The sequence below is a fragment of the Dromiciops gliroides genome, chromosome 4 (assembly GCF_019393635.1).
Source record: "Dromiciops gliroides isolate mDroGli1 chromosome 4, mDroGli1.pri, whole genome shotgun sequence".
NCBI classification, from domain to species: domain Eukaryota; kingdom Metazoa; phylum Chordata; class Mammalia; order Microbiotheria; family Microbiotheriidae; genus Dromiciops; species Dromiciops gliroides.
Genome location: NC_057864.1, coordinates 419848336 through 419861144, shown reverse-complemented (window position 1 = coordinate 419861144; position 12809 = coordinate 419848336). Strand labels below are relative to the sequence as shown.

The following is a 12809-nucleotide window of genomic DNA, read 5'->3' as shown; positions in this document are numbered from 1 at the left end:
CTCCTAGAGGAGCTTTCTTGGGGTTTTGTTTTTGTTTATTTTGTCAGTCTATGCCTTCACTGAATTAGCTGATTGGTATCAAATGAGGAAGCGGGAAACCATTTGGGAGCAAACCCCTCAAACCCTATAGGAGGTTTAGTAATCTAGTAAAATCTTGCTCCTTTGTCAGGCTAGCCTCAAAGTTCAGGAAATTTCCCCAACAAGGTTATTGATTCTAGGGCCCTTCCCTATAGTTACATTAGATTCAAGTTTGTTCCACAGAGGTCCAGATTAAATTAAACCATCCCCACTATGTAGATTTCTGCAAGCTGGGTAGATACATGGGTTCAAGGATTTTTTTTTAATTTTTTTTTTTTTTGCAGAGCAATGAGGGATAAGTAACTTGCCCAGGGTCACACAGCTAGTAAGAGTCAAATGTCTGAGGCTGGATTTGAACTCAGGTCCTTCTGAATCCAGGGCCAGTGCTTTATCCACTGTGCCACCTAGCTGCTCCTAGTTCAAGGCCTTTCTTGGCCTATGGTGAAATTCCTTAAAACTATAATGGTGATCTATGTCTGGAGGTGATTTCCCATGAAGTATACAGATTTCTTCAATGAGACAAACCCTTCTTTTATTCATCTCCATACTCCCTATAAACTGTACTTTTGAGTCTTCCCTGTGGATTCATGGGTTGGAATCTTATCCTGGGTTCTTTGACCTTGTTTTTAAAAATTATTTTGATAGCATTATTTCAAAATAAGTGTTTTTCTTTATAGTCTGATGTACCTTATACATTTAAAATTATATTCTAAGGAGGGATCCAAAGGCTTTACCAGATGTTCAAAGGGATCCATGACAAAAAATGTCAAGAATTCCTGGGCAAAGGGATCTAACTGGTGAGTCATTCATTGATCTAGGGACCTCCTTCTACTAGAAAAAGTAAATCCTTTTTTTGGCAACTCAGTATTTCAGGTCTAGTTTTTATTTTGGTGGAAGTCAGGTGATCCTTTACAAAACTCAGCTTTCTCAGTCCAAGACAGTCTAGGTTTCTAACTGAGAAGGGTCTGGGGGCTGCTGGTATGTGTCTCCTATCTTGTCATCTATCTGTTTGCTCTGTTTGCAGTAGAGGAATTCCATTTGCTGACTCTTTGCCTTAGCCATTTGATTGTCATTCCAAAGAGGTGGCAGAAGAGCTTGATGGAGTCAGGGGAATCGTCATTTCCAGGGATGGGGTATGAAATGAGGCATGGGTTGCAGTTTGTGTCCACAATGCCCGTGGTAGGGATGTTGATCTTGGCAGCATCCCTCACAGCCATGTGTGGCTCAAAGACATTATTCAATGATGGAGGAAGCTGTGCTATATGATTGTGGTGGAATGGTCTTGTGCTATAGGAAATGACAAACAGAATGATCCCAGAAAAACCTGGAAAGACGAATGAACATCAATGTATAGTGAAGTGAGCAGAGCTGGGAGGACATTGTGCATAGTGACAGCAGTATTGTTCAATGAGCAATTGTGAATGACTTAACTACTCTCAGCAATGCAATGATCCAAGACAATCCCAAGGAACTAATGAGGAAGCTTACTATGCACCCCTACAGAAAGAACTGAAAAAAAGAACACTTGTAGATTGTACATATATAACCTGATTGCAATCTTGTGGAGGGGGGGGGAAGGGAGGGAGGGAGGCAGAAAAATTTGGAACTCTAAATCTTATGAAAATGAATGTTGAAAAATACCCTTACATGTAACTGGAAAAAATAAAATAAATGTTTGTTGCTGAAAGATAAAAAAGACATTATTCAGTGTATGGAAGAAGATCATCATATCAGGGAGATGGGCCCCAGGGTCAAATTGGACAGGGGCATTGGTCAGGAGGAAGCCTTTAAAATATCTGGTGTGGGCATATTCCCCATAGTCCACAGCCATTTTTTCTATTGGGTGTGTGAACTGCCAGTTTCGGCTCACAAACAAAATAATTTCTTTCCCATAGGCCAAGTGGGCAGCAAAGTTCAGAGCCAGCTAGAGATGCTTGACTATCTGGTCCAAGTCAATGACGCCCTGTTCTAGGCGGGTCCCAAAGATGTATGGTTCCATAAACCAGTGACGACAACCTTTTTTATGTCCTAAACATACTCTGGCATCAAAAAGAGTTTTGAGGGAAAACAGTTCCTTTACATTAAAGAAATCAGATTGTTTGAGAGGTTCAGTCAAAATCTTGTCTGCCCAGAGCTGTGGTAGCAGGGCCAGAGCCAGAGCCATGTTGTGGGGCAACTCAGTCCTAAAGAGTGTATTGGGGAACTGACCAAGTGACTTGCCTTAGTGTCACTCAGGGGGTATGCATCAGAAGCAGGATTTGAACCCAGGTCTACCGGATTCCAAGGCTGTCTCTCTCTATCCATGACACCACACTTGCCTGTTAAGTGCCTAGAAGGTAGTAACAATAACAAACATATAGCATTTCAAGTTTTGCAAAGTGTTTCTTGTATTATATTATATTTGATGTCCACAGCAATCCTGTGATGTAAGTTTTTCCCTAAACTGCCTCCCTGTCTTATGCATCTCTGACCTAAATACCTAAATTCCTAAATTTAAGTATGCTTCTTCAGCCCTACCACCTTCTGCCCAGATAACATGACATATGCATCAACAGTAAGAATAATAATTACCATTATTATTCTTATTATTCTAGCTAAACCTCTTAAGATACTTTAAGGTTTCCAAACTGTTTTACAATTATAGTTTTATTTTATCCTTATAGCAACCCTGGGAGCTAAGTACTATTACTATTACTATTACTACTACTACTATTATTATTATTATTATTATTATTGGTAAGGCAATTAGGGTTAAGTGACTTGCCCAGGGTCACACAGCTAATAAACATCAAGTGTCTGGAGCTGGATTTGAACTCAGGTCCTCCTGAATCCAGGGCCAGTGTTCTATCTACTGTGCTACCTAGCTGCCCCACTAAGCACTATTATATTATTTTACAGATGAGAGATCTGAAGGAGGAAGAAGTTAAATGACTTACCCACAGCTAGTAAGTAGATAAACTAATTTTGAACTTAGGTCTTCCTGACTCCAAATCTAGTGCTCTACCCATTGAGCTACTTGGCTCTCATCAGATTTGAAGATTTCCTTCAAATCAGGATGGGAGTGCTCAAAGGATAACCTGCCACTTTTATCAAGGTAGGTGTCAGAGGTCATAATAATAGGCACCATAGACCGATCCCTTATTATCCACCATAAATGAAGCATTTGACTGGATTAGGTCCACTGACCCATTAGGTCACTGTGACCAGCCATATATGATATTTTCAAACCATAACAGGGGTCAGAGGTCACAATGACAGGAATCCTAGACTGATCCTGACCATCCAGTTGGGTGCCACTATTGCAAGGGTTACTATTTCAAATAAATACTGAGGAAAGGAGAGGCTTCCCAATGAACATGACTTGGATAATTCTCTGATTTAACACTGCCTAAGAACCAATGACCAAAGCTATTGAAACAATACATTCAAGTAGGAAAGAGAAAACTTCTCTTTTACTTCTTCTTCTTTTTTTTTTTTTTTGCAGGGCAATGAGGGTTAAGTGACTTGCCCAGGGTCGCACAACTAGTAAGTGTCAAGTGTCTGAGGCTGGTTTCGAACTCAGGTCCTCCTGAATCCAGGGCCAGTGCTTTATCCACTGTGCCACCTAGCTGCCCCTTCTCTTTTACTCTTTGATCCTAAACTCTAAAACTGATTTGGCCTAGGTGACTTTCATGTACGTGTTGCTTTCAAATTCTACTTTTTCACAGAAGGTGCCAAATTGATAACAAAGATCCTAGAAGCAGAAGGGACTTAAATACAACTCCATTACTTTATGGATGAGCAAAAGCTGAATTCCGAACCAGGAAGACCTGGATTCAAATTCCCCAGACTCTGGGCAAATCACAACATTTCTGGGCTTCTGTTTCCTCTATTAAAAAAAATTAAATTGGTCAACCTGAAATATTTCTAAATCTATAATTGTAAAGCCAAAAAGTAACCAAAAGTCATCTTAGTTGGCAAACACACAATAACCTTGCTAAGAAAAGAGACATGGCACTCAAGGGTAACAACAGTGGAGAATACAAGATCATTTGTAAAACATTATGGATGAACAGAATAGAAGAATGGAAAGAGTGCAGAAAATAGTCAACTATTCTGAGTTCAGATCCTACTTCTTATGCTTATTACTTGCAAGACCTTATTCAAATCTTTTATCCTCCATAGTTTCCTCATCTGTAAAATGAATGTCGCATACAATGGCTTCTGAGATCCTTCTAGCACCAGAGCAATGATTCCATGAAATAGGTCACCTTGAAAAACAGTTGAAGACAATGTGCCTTGGATCATCTAGGATCTGGGTGAGACATCTCACATGTGTCTCCTGAAGGGAGCCCTCAGATTTGAGACTATATTTGCTCTAAACCATACCTCCTCATGCCCTGACAATGTGTTTCTCTTAGCAGTAAATTTGGGAGTCATATATTTAGAGATAATTTCATTTAAACACCCTTCTATTACAGATGGATACACTGCGCTCCAGAAAAGTGAAGTGACTTATTCACAGTCATTAAGTTGAGATTTGAATACCAGTTCCCTGCTCTGTATTAAGTGCTTTTTCCATGTCTTCTCTCTCTCCCTTAGAGATTCCTCAGTTATACATGACCTGAGAAAGGTGTTAAATATGGAGAATTTTTCTTTGCTTCCCCCTACCCCTTGGTCAGACACAGATATACTCTTAGACATTGATATTGTTTAGTTGTTTCAGTTGTGTCTGACTCTTTATAACCCTATTTTGGGATTTTCTTGGGAGATATACTGGGGTGGCTTGCCATTTCCTTCTCCAGCTCATTTTACAGATGAAGAAACTGAGGGAAAGAGGGTTAAATGAATTGGGTCACACAACAAGTGAGTATCTGAGACCAGAAGATGAATCTTCCTGACTCCAGGCTGTGCACTCTATTCACTGTACCATCTCACTTCCCCACTCTTAGACCTGATCATCCTTAAAGACACACCTAGAGAAACATTAATTTTAGGTTATATCTTGCTATCAGACAGCTAAAACTATCACAATAAAGCCTTGCCTTTCCCCACACCCCTTTCTTTTTCTTCATTGCCTTTTGCATATTCAAATTCCATTCATTCTTCTTTTAACTTGAGATGCCCATACCTATGCATGTGCATTGTAAGCACTTTATGAAATTGGATGGGACTGCCTATGTAATGGCTGGCAGGTTTGTCCTTAGGGAAAGCCATTACATTGGTAAAAGACTTCCCATTAAAAGCAGAAATAAACTTTGATACTCATGGTTAGCAATGCAGTAAAGAGTCCCCTCCCCACAGCTTATCTCAGTCTCAGGAAGAAGGACGTCTTTTCCAGTTGAGCTGATAGGTGATTTGATTTCCATCCTTTATTTCTATTTTTTTAGGTGGGGGGCAGGGCAATGAGGGTTAAGTGACTTGCCCAGGGTCACACAGCTAGTAAGTGTCAAGTGTCTGAGGTCACTTTTGTTTATTATTTTTTTAGCTTCATCATTTGGAGGGGAGGGTGATGGTGACCATTACTCCTCTCTTTAGCATCAATATGTCTTTGAAAGCATTGCTCAGTTGAGGCTTATTTGAAGTTCAGAAGTACAGCCAATTTCACTTTTGATGAACTTCCCCTATTTATAATTTTCAATGCTGGAGAATAGCAAAGGCAAAAAGAAAGCCCACCTCTCCCTGGAGTCCCGTGTCCTTCTCTCCTGCTGCTGAATTCATTGTTTTGATTCCTTGATGCACTGGCAAACTTTCAAGCATGCCATATGAGAATTTTAAAAATGAAGCTCTCATTTGGAAGTCACACAGTGGTGATATACACACAGAGCTTCAATTTAAACCATTATTACATACCATCTTTTTTCTTTTATAATAATCCATTAAATGCTTTCAAGTATGGAGAAGGAATAGCAACCTGTAGATCCAAATGGAGCCCAGATGACCTATAAAATACATACTGCCTCACTGCCTGAGTTGTTAGAGCTCTCATCTCTAATGGATGGCATTGTTATTTTACCATCCAGACAACCACACACATCAATTATACATTCTCCGATGTCATGAATCACTTTCCTAAAACAACCTGTCTTTTTGTTGTTACATGTGTCATTTTTTTCTTAACCTTCTGCACAAAATTGAAGGGGTTTTATATTTTTCTTTTTAAAAAAGGATTATATCCTTTCCTTAAACATATTGATAATTGGAAAATATCTCTTGGGGAATAAATAATGTCAATTCCTCCCTCCATTCCCACCCCTAAACATAAACTGGGCTCACGTGTCATTCTCAATTATACTAGCTATGTGCATTGCAAGAAAGCATGGTTTTTTTCCTTCTTTATTCTAGAGCTTGGTAGTCCTTGCATATCTTAAGGATATGTCAGTCTATATACACAGTCTTCTGTAAGGGAAACAAGATAAATCAGAATTTTGGTAAGGTCATTTGCTCCCCTTTAAACAAGCTATCAAAGAAGGTCTGCTTGGCTTCCTTTAGGAAAAAAAAAATCCTTCCTTGATGTAAAAACTATAGGAAGCCAAGTAAGGTGGTACAGGATTGTAATCCCTATTGCTGGTGAGGCTGAGGCCAGTGTCTCATTTGAGCTCAGGAGTTTTGAGTTACAGTACGTTATGCCGATTGGGTGTCCATACCGTCTGGCACGAATATAGTGAATCCCTGGGAGTAGGAGGGCCATCGGGATGCCTTAGAAGAGGCAAACCAGCCCAGATCAGAAACAAAGTAGATAAAAGCTCCAATGTCAATAAATAGTGGCCTTGGGCTCATAAAAGGCTACTGTACTTCCAACCTGGGCAAAATTAGGAGACCCAGTCTCAAAAAAAAAATACTAGAGAAGATATCCAAACCAATTCATTGTTATAAGGGCAGCATTGATAGTCCAATTCAAAAGTGTCAATGAGCCACAAAGGACAAGATTTTCATTAGGGAAGTGAGAAAGGGGGACTAGAAGGTGCAATGGAGAGGGAAGTTTCTAGAAGGGACTTCATAAACCATCTTGCAGCTTCCAAGAAGGCCAGTATTGATATAATTATTGACACTCTCCTGAATCTGAAAAAGGGAAAAAGATTCCACAGCCTCTTTTGGATGTTGGAGCTTTGACCCTGTTATTACCTTCTACTTCTGAGGATGTATTGTGGTCTACCTTTACCCCAAAGAAGTTTTCCATGGTCGTCTGCTTTCTCTGCCTACTCATTCTGGCTATTTCTTGGCTTTTTACTCCTTCTTAAAGTGTAGCGCTGCTTCCAGGACACACTGTTCGTGCTACAGAGTGGCCCAGGGGGTGATTGAGTTTCTTCTCAGCATGCCTGGCTTGTCCCACAGTCTCTTTTGATCAGTCAAATCAATTCAGGCTAAAGATTTTCTTTTTCTTCTAGACACCTATTCTAAATACAACCTGGTACAATCTAAGTGTCTTTTTTTTGTTTTTCTGTTCTCACCTATTCTCACTTTATGCAGAAAGTCTTTTGAGGAGCCACTAGTGCCTTCCCTTTTGATATTGCCCTCCACCTCTGTATATATTTTGTACATACCTACTAATTTATATGTGTTTCATCCATTAGAATGTTAATTCATTACAATGGAATACTATTGTGCTGTAAGAAATGATGAGCAGGAAGAGTTCAGAGAAACCTGGAGGGTCTTGCATGAGCTGATGACGAGTGAGATGAGCAGAACCAGAAGAACATTGTACACAGTAACATCAACATTGAGTGTTGATCTACTGTGATGGACTATATTCTTCTCACCAATGCAATGGCACAAAAGAGTTCCAGGGAACTTGTGATGGAAGAGGATCTCCAAATCCAAGAGAAAAAAAAAAAAGAACTGCGGAGTATAGATGCTGAATGAACCATACTATTTCTTTTGTTTTTGATGCTGTTGTTTTTTTCTATTTTGAGGTTTTTCACCATTGCTCTGATTTTTTCTCTTATAACATGACTAATGCAGAAATATGTTTAATGTTATTTTATATATATATATATATATATATATATATATATATATATATATATATATATATATATATATATAACCTATATCAGATTACCTGCTGTCTAGGGGAGGGGGGAGGGAGGGGAGGGAGGGAGAAAAATCTGAAATTGTAAAGCTTGTATAAACAAAAGTTGAGAACTATCTTTACATGTAACAGAAAAAAAATACTTTATTAATTAAAAAAAAAGAATGTTAATTCATTGAGGATGAGGATGATTTTTGTCTTTATTTATATCCCTAGTGCTTATCATAGTGCCTGACTCATAGTAAGTGCCTAATAAATACTCGTGGGAGCAGCTAGGTGGAACAGTGGATAAAGCACCAGCCCAGGATTCAGGAGGACCTGGGTTCAAATCCAGTCTCAGACACTTGACACTTACTAGCTGTATGACTCTGGGCAAGTAATTTAACCCTCATTGCCCTGGAAAAAAATACTTATGAGGTTTTATTATTTAAAATTCAATTAAGTGTTTTTTTTTTCCTTCCCCCTTTTTTCCCTCTCAGGGGAAAAAAAAACAGAAGAAAAACAAAACCTTTATAAGAAATATGTATAGTCAAGCAAAACAAATTGTCACATTGAAAATGTAAGATGTACATATATGTATATGTTTCAATTGTGCATTTTAACTCTCTCACCCCTCTACAAGGAGATGGATAGAATTCTGGGATTATGGTTGGTAACTGTATCCTGCAATAACCTATTTGTAAAAAGACCTATTTGTACAGAAATATTTATAGCAGCTCTTTTTGTGGTCGCTAAGAATTGGAAATCAAAGGATTGCCCATCAATTGGGGAATGGCTAAACAAAATGTGGTATAGGATAGTGATGGAAAATTATTGTGCTATAAGAAATGACAAGCAGGATGATTTCAGAAAGGCCTTGAAATACTTGTATGAACTGATGTATTGTGAAGTGAGCAGAATGAAGAGAACATTGTGCACAGAGACAGCAATATTGTTTGAGGAAGAACTGTGTATGGCGACTATTCTCAACAATACAATATTCTAAGGTGATCCCAAAGGATTATTGTGGAACATACTATCTACCTCAAACACAGACTGAAGCATGCTATTTTTCACTTTCTTTCCATTTTTTCTTTTATTCAAGTTTTCTTATACAAAATAACTAATATGATAACGCTTTATGTAACTGTACATGTATAACCTATGTAATGATTGGAATGACGCCACCTACTGGAGACTTGCTGTGGAGAGCTCCACCATGAGGAAAATGCCTCAGAGGCATTGTGGCTTTTCCTTGGCATCAGGAAATGACGTTTGCTCATGGGTGCTGTCTATCAAGTCTACCAGCCAATCAACTGGAGGAGCCTCCTATGGTCTGGGAGGAGACAGGAAGGAGGAAAGGGAGCCTGTGCAGAGAGCGCTGGCCTTTTTTTGGCTTCCGGCCTTGATGGTGGTGGCGGCAGAGGACTTCACAGGAAATTTGAGGAAAGATAGGAATGCCAGGCTGTTAGAATTCTGTTCTCAATCTTTTTCTTTCTATTTTCCAATAAACCCTTAAAATCCTAAACTCGTTTTATCAGTGATTTTTAGTCAGTTTCCCCCAAACTGGGGGAAACACATTAGAATCCACATTTAGAATCTTAAATTACACACCTATATCTAATTGCTTACTGCCTCAGGAAAGCATGAGGGTAGGGAAGGAAGGAGGGATAAAATTTGGAACTCAAAATTTTAAATAAATTTTTTATTATTTTAAAAAAGAATTTTTAAGTCTTTCAAGGCTATTCATTTTTACAATGTTGTTTCTCTTTACAATACTGTTGTGGGGTTTTTTTGTAGAAATTATTCTGGTTCTGACCACTTTACTATGCACTAGTTCATAAAAGTCTTCTGAGATTTCTCTGAGACCATCCATTTTATTATTTCTTATTTCACAATAGAATTACATTTTATTCATGTATCATCAAAATAAATGCTTATTTATTGACTGCTCATCTTCTGTATAATACAGGTATCTCTTTATGTAATCTCCAGAATGCCTAAGTTCTTCACTGGAAATTGTTTCTTATACATCGTTTGACATTTGAGGAAATATCAGGCAGTCATTCATCATATGTTAGATAAGGGCAGAAGTTGGGGGAGGGAGGAACTACCAGGTAATTATTACAGTGTAGTTTCCCTCTATTAGATATAATAAGTAGGAACATAAGTAGAATACAAAACCAGAATGTGAGGATTTGTGAGAGCAGAACTATGGAATCTCAAAGCAATTAGATGGTACAGTAGAAAGAGAGTGGGAATTGGAATCAAGAAGACCTAGATTGGAATCCTGCCTCAGATACTTTCTAGCTATGTGGCCCAGGGCAAGTCATTTCACCTCTGCCTGACTGAGTTTCCTCATGGGTAAGACGAGGATAATAAATAGCATCTACTTCCCAGGGTTATTGTTTGGATAAGATGATATAATATTTGTAAAATCTTTAGCAAACCTTAAAGCATTGTATAAAGGTTAGCTCATAATTAATGTTAGCTTATTATTATTATTAGCACATATGTTAGCTTATTATCATTATTACCACTATACTTATTATTATTATAATTATTATTATCATTACCATAACTATGAATGTAAATAAATACTATGGTCCCAATGGTGAGAAATCAAGGGTAATAAAAGAAAGTTGTTCTTGAGGGATTCAGGGTGCAAAAAGACTGCCTCTAGGCTGAGTTAGATGGACTTACTCCCAGATAGTGATGCTAAGGGACTGCTCATTAGCACTTCTCTTGAGAAGCAGCATAGTGTAGCACAATGAACATTGGACTTGTAATCAGTTGAAATAGATTTCAATCTAAGCTCTGCCTTTTACTCTGACCTTGGGCATGAGCTTCAAAGTCTCCATCTGTAAAATGAAGGGATTGGATGAGATGATTGCTAATGCCTTCTTTAGCTTTCAATCCTATGACTATTAAACCAGTTGAAGAATTATTCCTTTAGTAACACCTCTCCTATTTTACAATTAAATTAATATGGGGGGAAAAGAAATTAATATGGGAAGAGACCTTGATTTACAACTATTTTTTTTCAAATAAATTATAGTTATCTTTCTGTTCTTATTTGACCACACGGGAATCCCCCACTTTGTGGATTGATTAATTGCAGCAAATTCTGGATTGCTAGCTAGCTTCCCCCCCAAATCTGCGTCCTGCTGGGCCACTTCCTTCTTCTAGGAATCACCATGCACTCAAAACAATCTGTAACAAAAAATTTGCTTCAGATAGAATACTGGGTGGTTCAGGTTTTTTTTGTTGTTGTTGTTTTATTTTACCAGACCTGTGATTGCATTGTTATGGGTAATTTTGGGGGGAGAAAATACCCTCTAACCAATGTAGGTGACATCTTATCTTCAAGAAAACAACTTCTATCCATATAGATAGCATCTGCTCTGCAATGCATAGTCATAAGAGTTTCCAGGAACCCTGAATGCTTAATTGACTTGCTTTGGCTCACACAGCCATTATGTGGGTTTTACTAGCTCTAGGGTCAGCTCTCTATCCACTATACTACTCAGCCCAAAATACATTATTTAGGAATTAATTATGCAAGTGCAGTAAAATCGAGAGTTTAAAGACTTAGAGTTGAATGGAACTTTGAAGACCATCAAGTCTGACCACTTAATAGAGGTTTAAGTGAGCCACCCAAGATCACATTAGTAGCATGATGTTGTTGACCATATTACCAACTAGAAGCAGCTGGCTCCTGCAGTGATTAAAGCACTGGACCATGAAGTCAGGAAGGCCTGAGTTCAAATCCTACACTTGACAATTACTAGCTGTCAGACTCTAGCCATATATGCTTGCATTCTGCCTCAGTTTCTTCATCTGCAAAATAGATTTGTAAAAAAGTTCCATCTACCTCCTAGGGTTTTTGTGAGGATAAAGTGAGATACTTGTGAAGCACTTTGTAAACCTTAAAGTGCTACATAAATGCTATCTATTATTACTATTTTTATTAATTTGACTTCTAGATTAAATAATCCACATATTCCTGGTATTTCTTCATGGTATCTATCCCTCAGTCTTTTTTTTTGAGTTACAGGCATTCTCTGGGTCTTCTCTATGGTCTCCATGACTTATTTCAGTTTCAGGTTCTTGAACACATGTTTTGAATAAATTACTTCCTATGTATGCCCAGCATCTACATAATGCTTTTGCCCATATCAAAAGTTTAAATGATCTTTGTTAGATTGGGCTGGGTTGGAATCTACCAGATAATTTCCATAATTCTCTGCCCTTCCACACATACTTGCCTTGGGTGGGGCAGCATGGTATAGTGGGAAGAACTCTGAATTTGTAGTCCCAGGATGTGAGTTCACTACCTGCAACTTATGTGACTCAACCTTGACCAAGTCCCTCTCTTTAGGCTTCAGTTTCTGAATCTATAAAATGAGGACAGGTAGACTAAATGACCTCTAAGCTCTCTTCCAGCTCCATAGCTATGATCCTCAAATACTCTAATGCTATATTTGTATGAACTAGGGTATAACCAAAGATACCTTTTCTGCCTCTTTCTCCAGGTAGAAAACTTTGTGGTCACAGTCTGGTACAGACTTTTTCTCAATAACCATGACTTAATTGGTAGCATTATCTTCTTTCATAATTTAGAAAAACAAAACTTAGCCATGTTAATTTTGACATGGCCAAGTGATCACAGTGAACTAGTAAACCAAAACCCTAGCTCGCAAAGCACAGTCTTTTAGAATATAAGAAATGGCATTTTAGA

The 12809-nt window shown here is 38.3% G+C and overlaps 1 pseudogene; it reads right to left on the bottom strand.

Moving 5' to 3' along the window:
* Window positions 1-1020: 1020 nt before the first annotated feature.
* On the bottom strand, window positions 1021-2242 carry LOC122755186 (annotated as a pseudogene).
* Between the last annotated feature and the right edge of the window lie 10567 nt (window positions 2243-12809).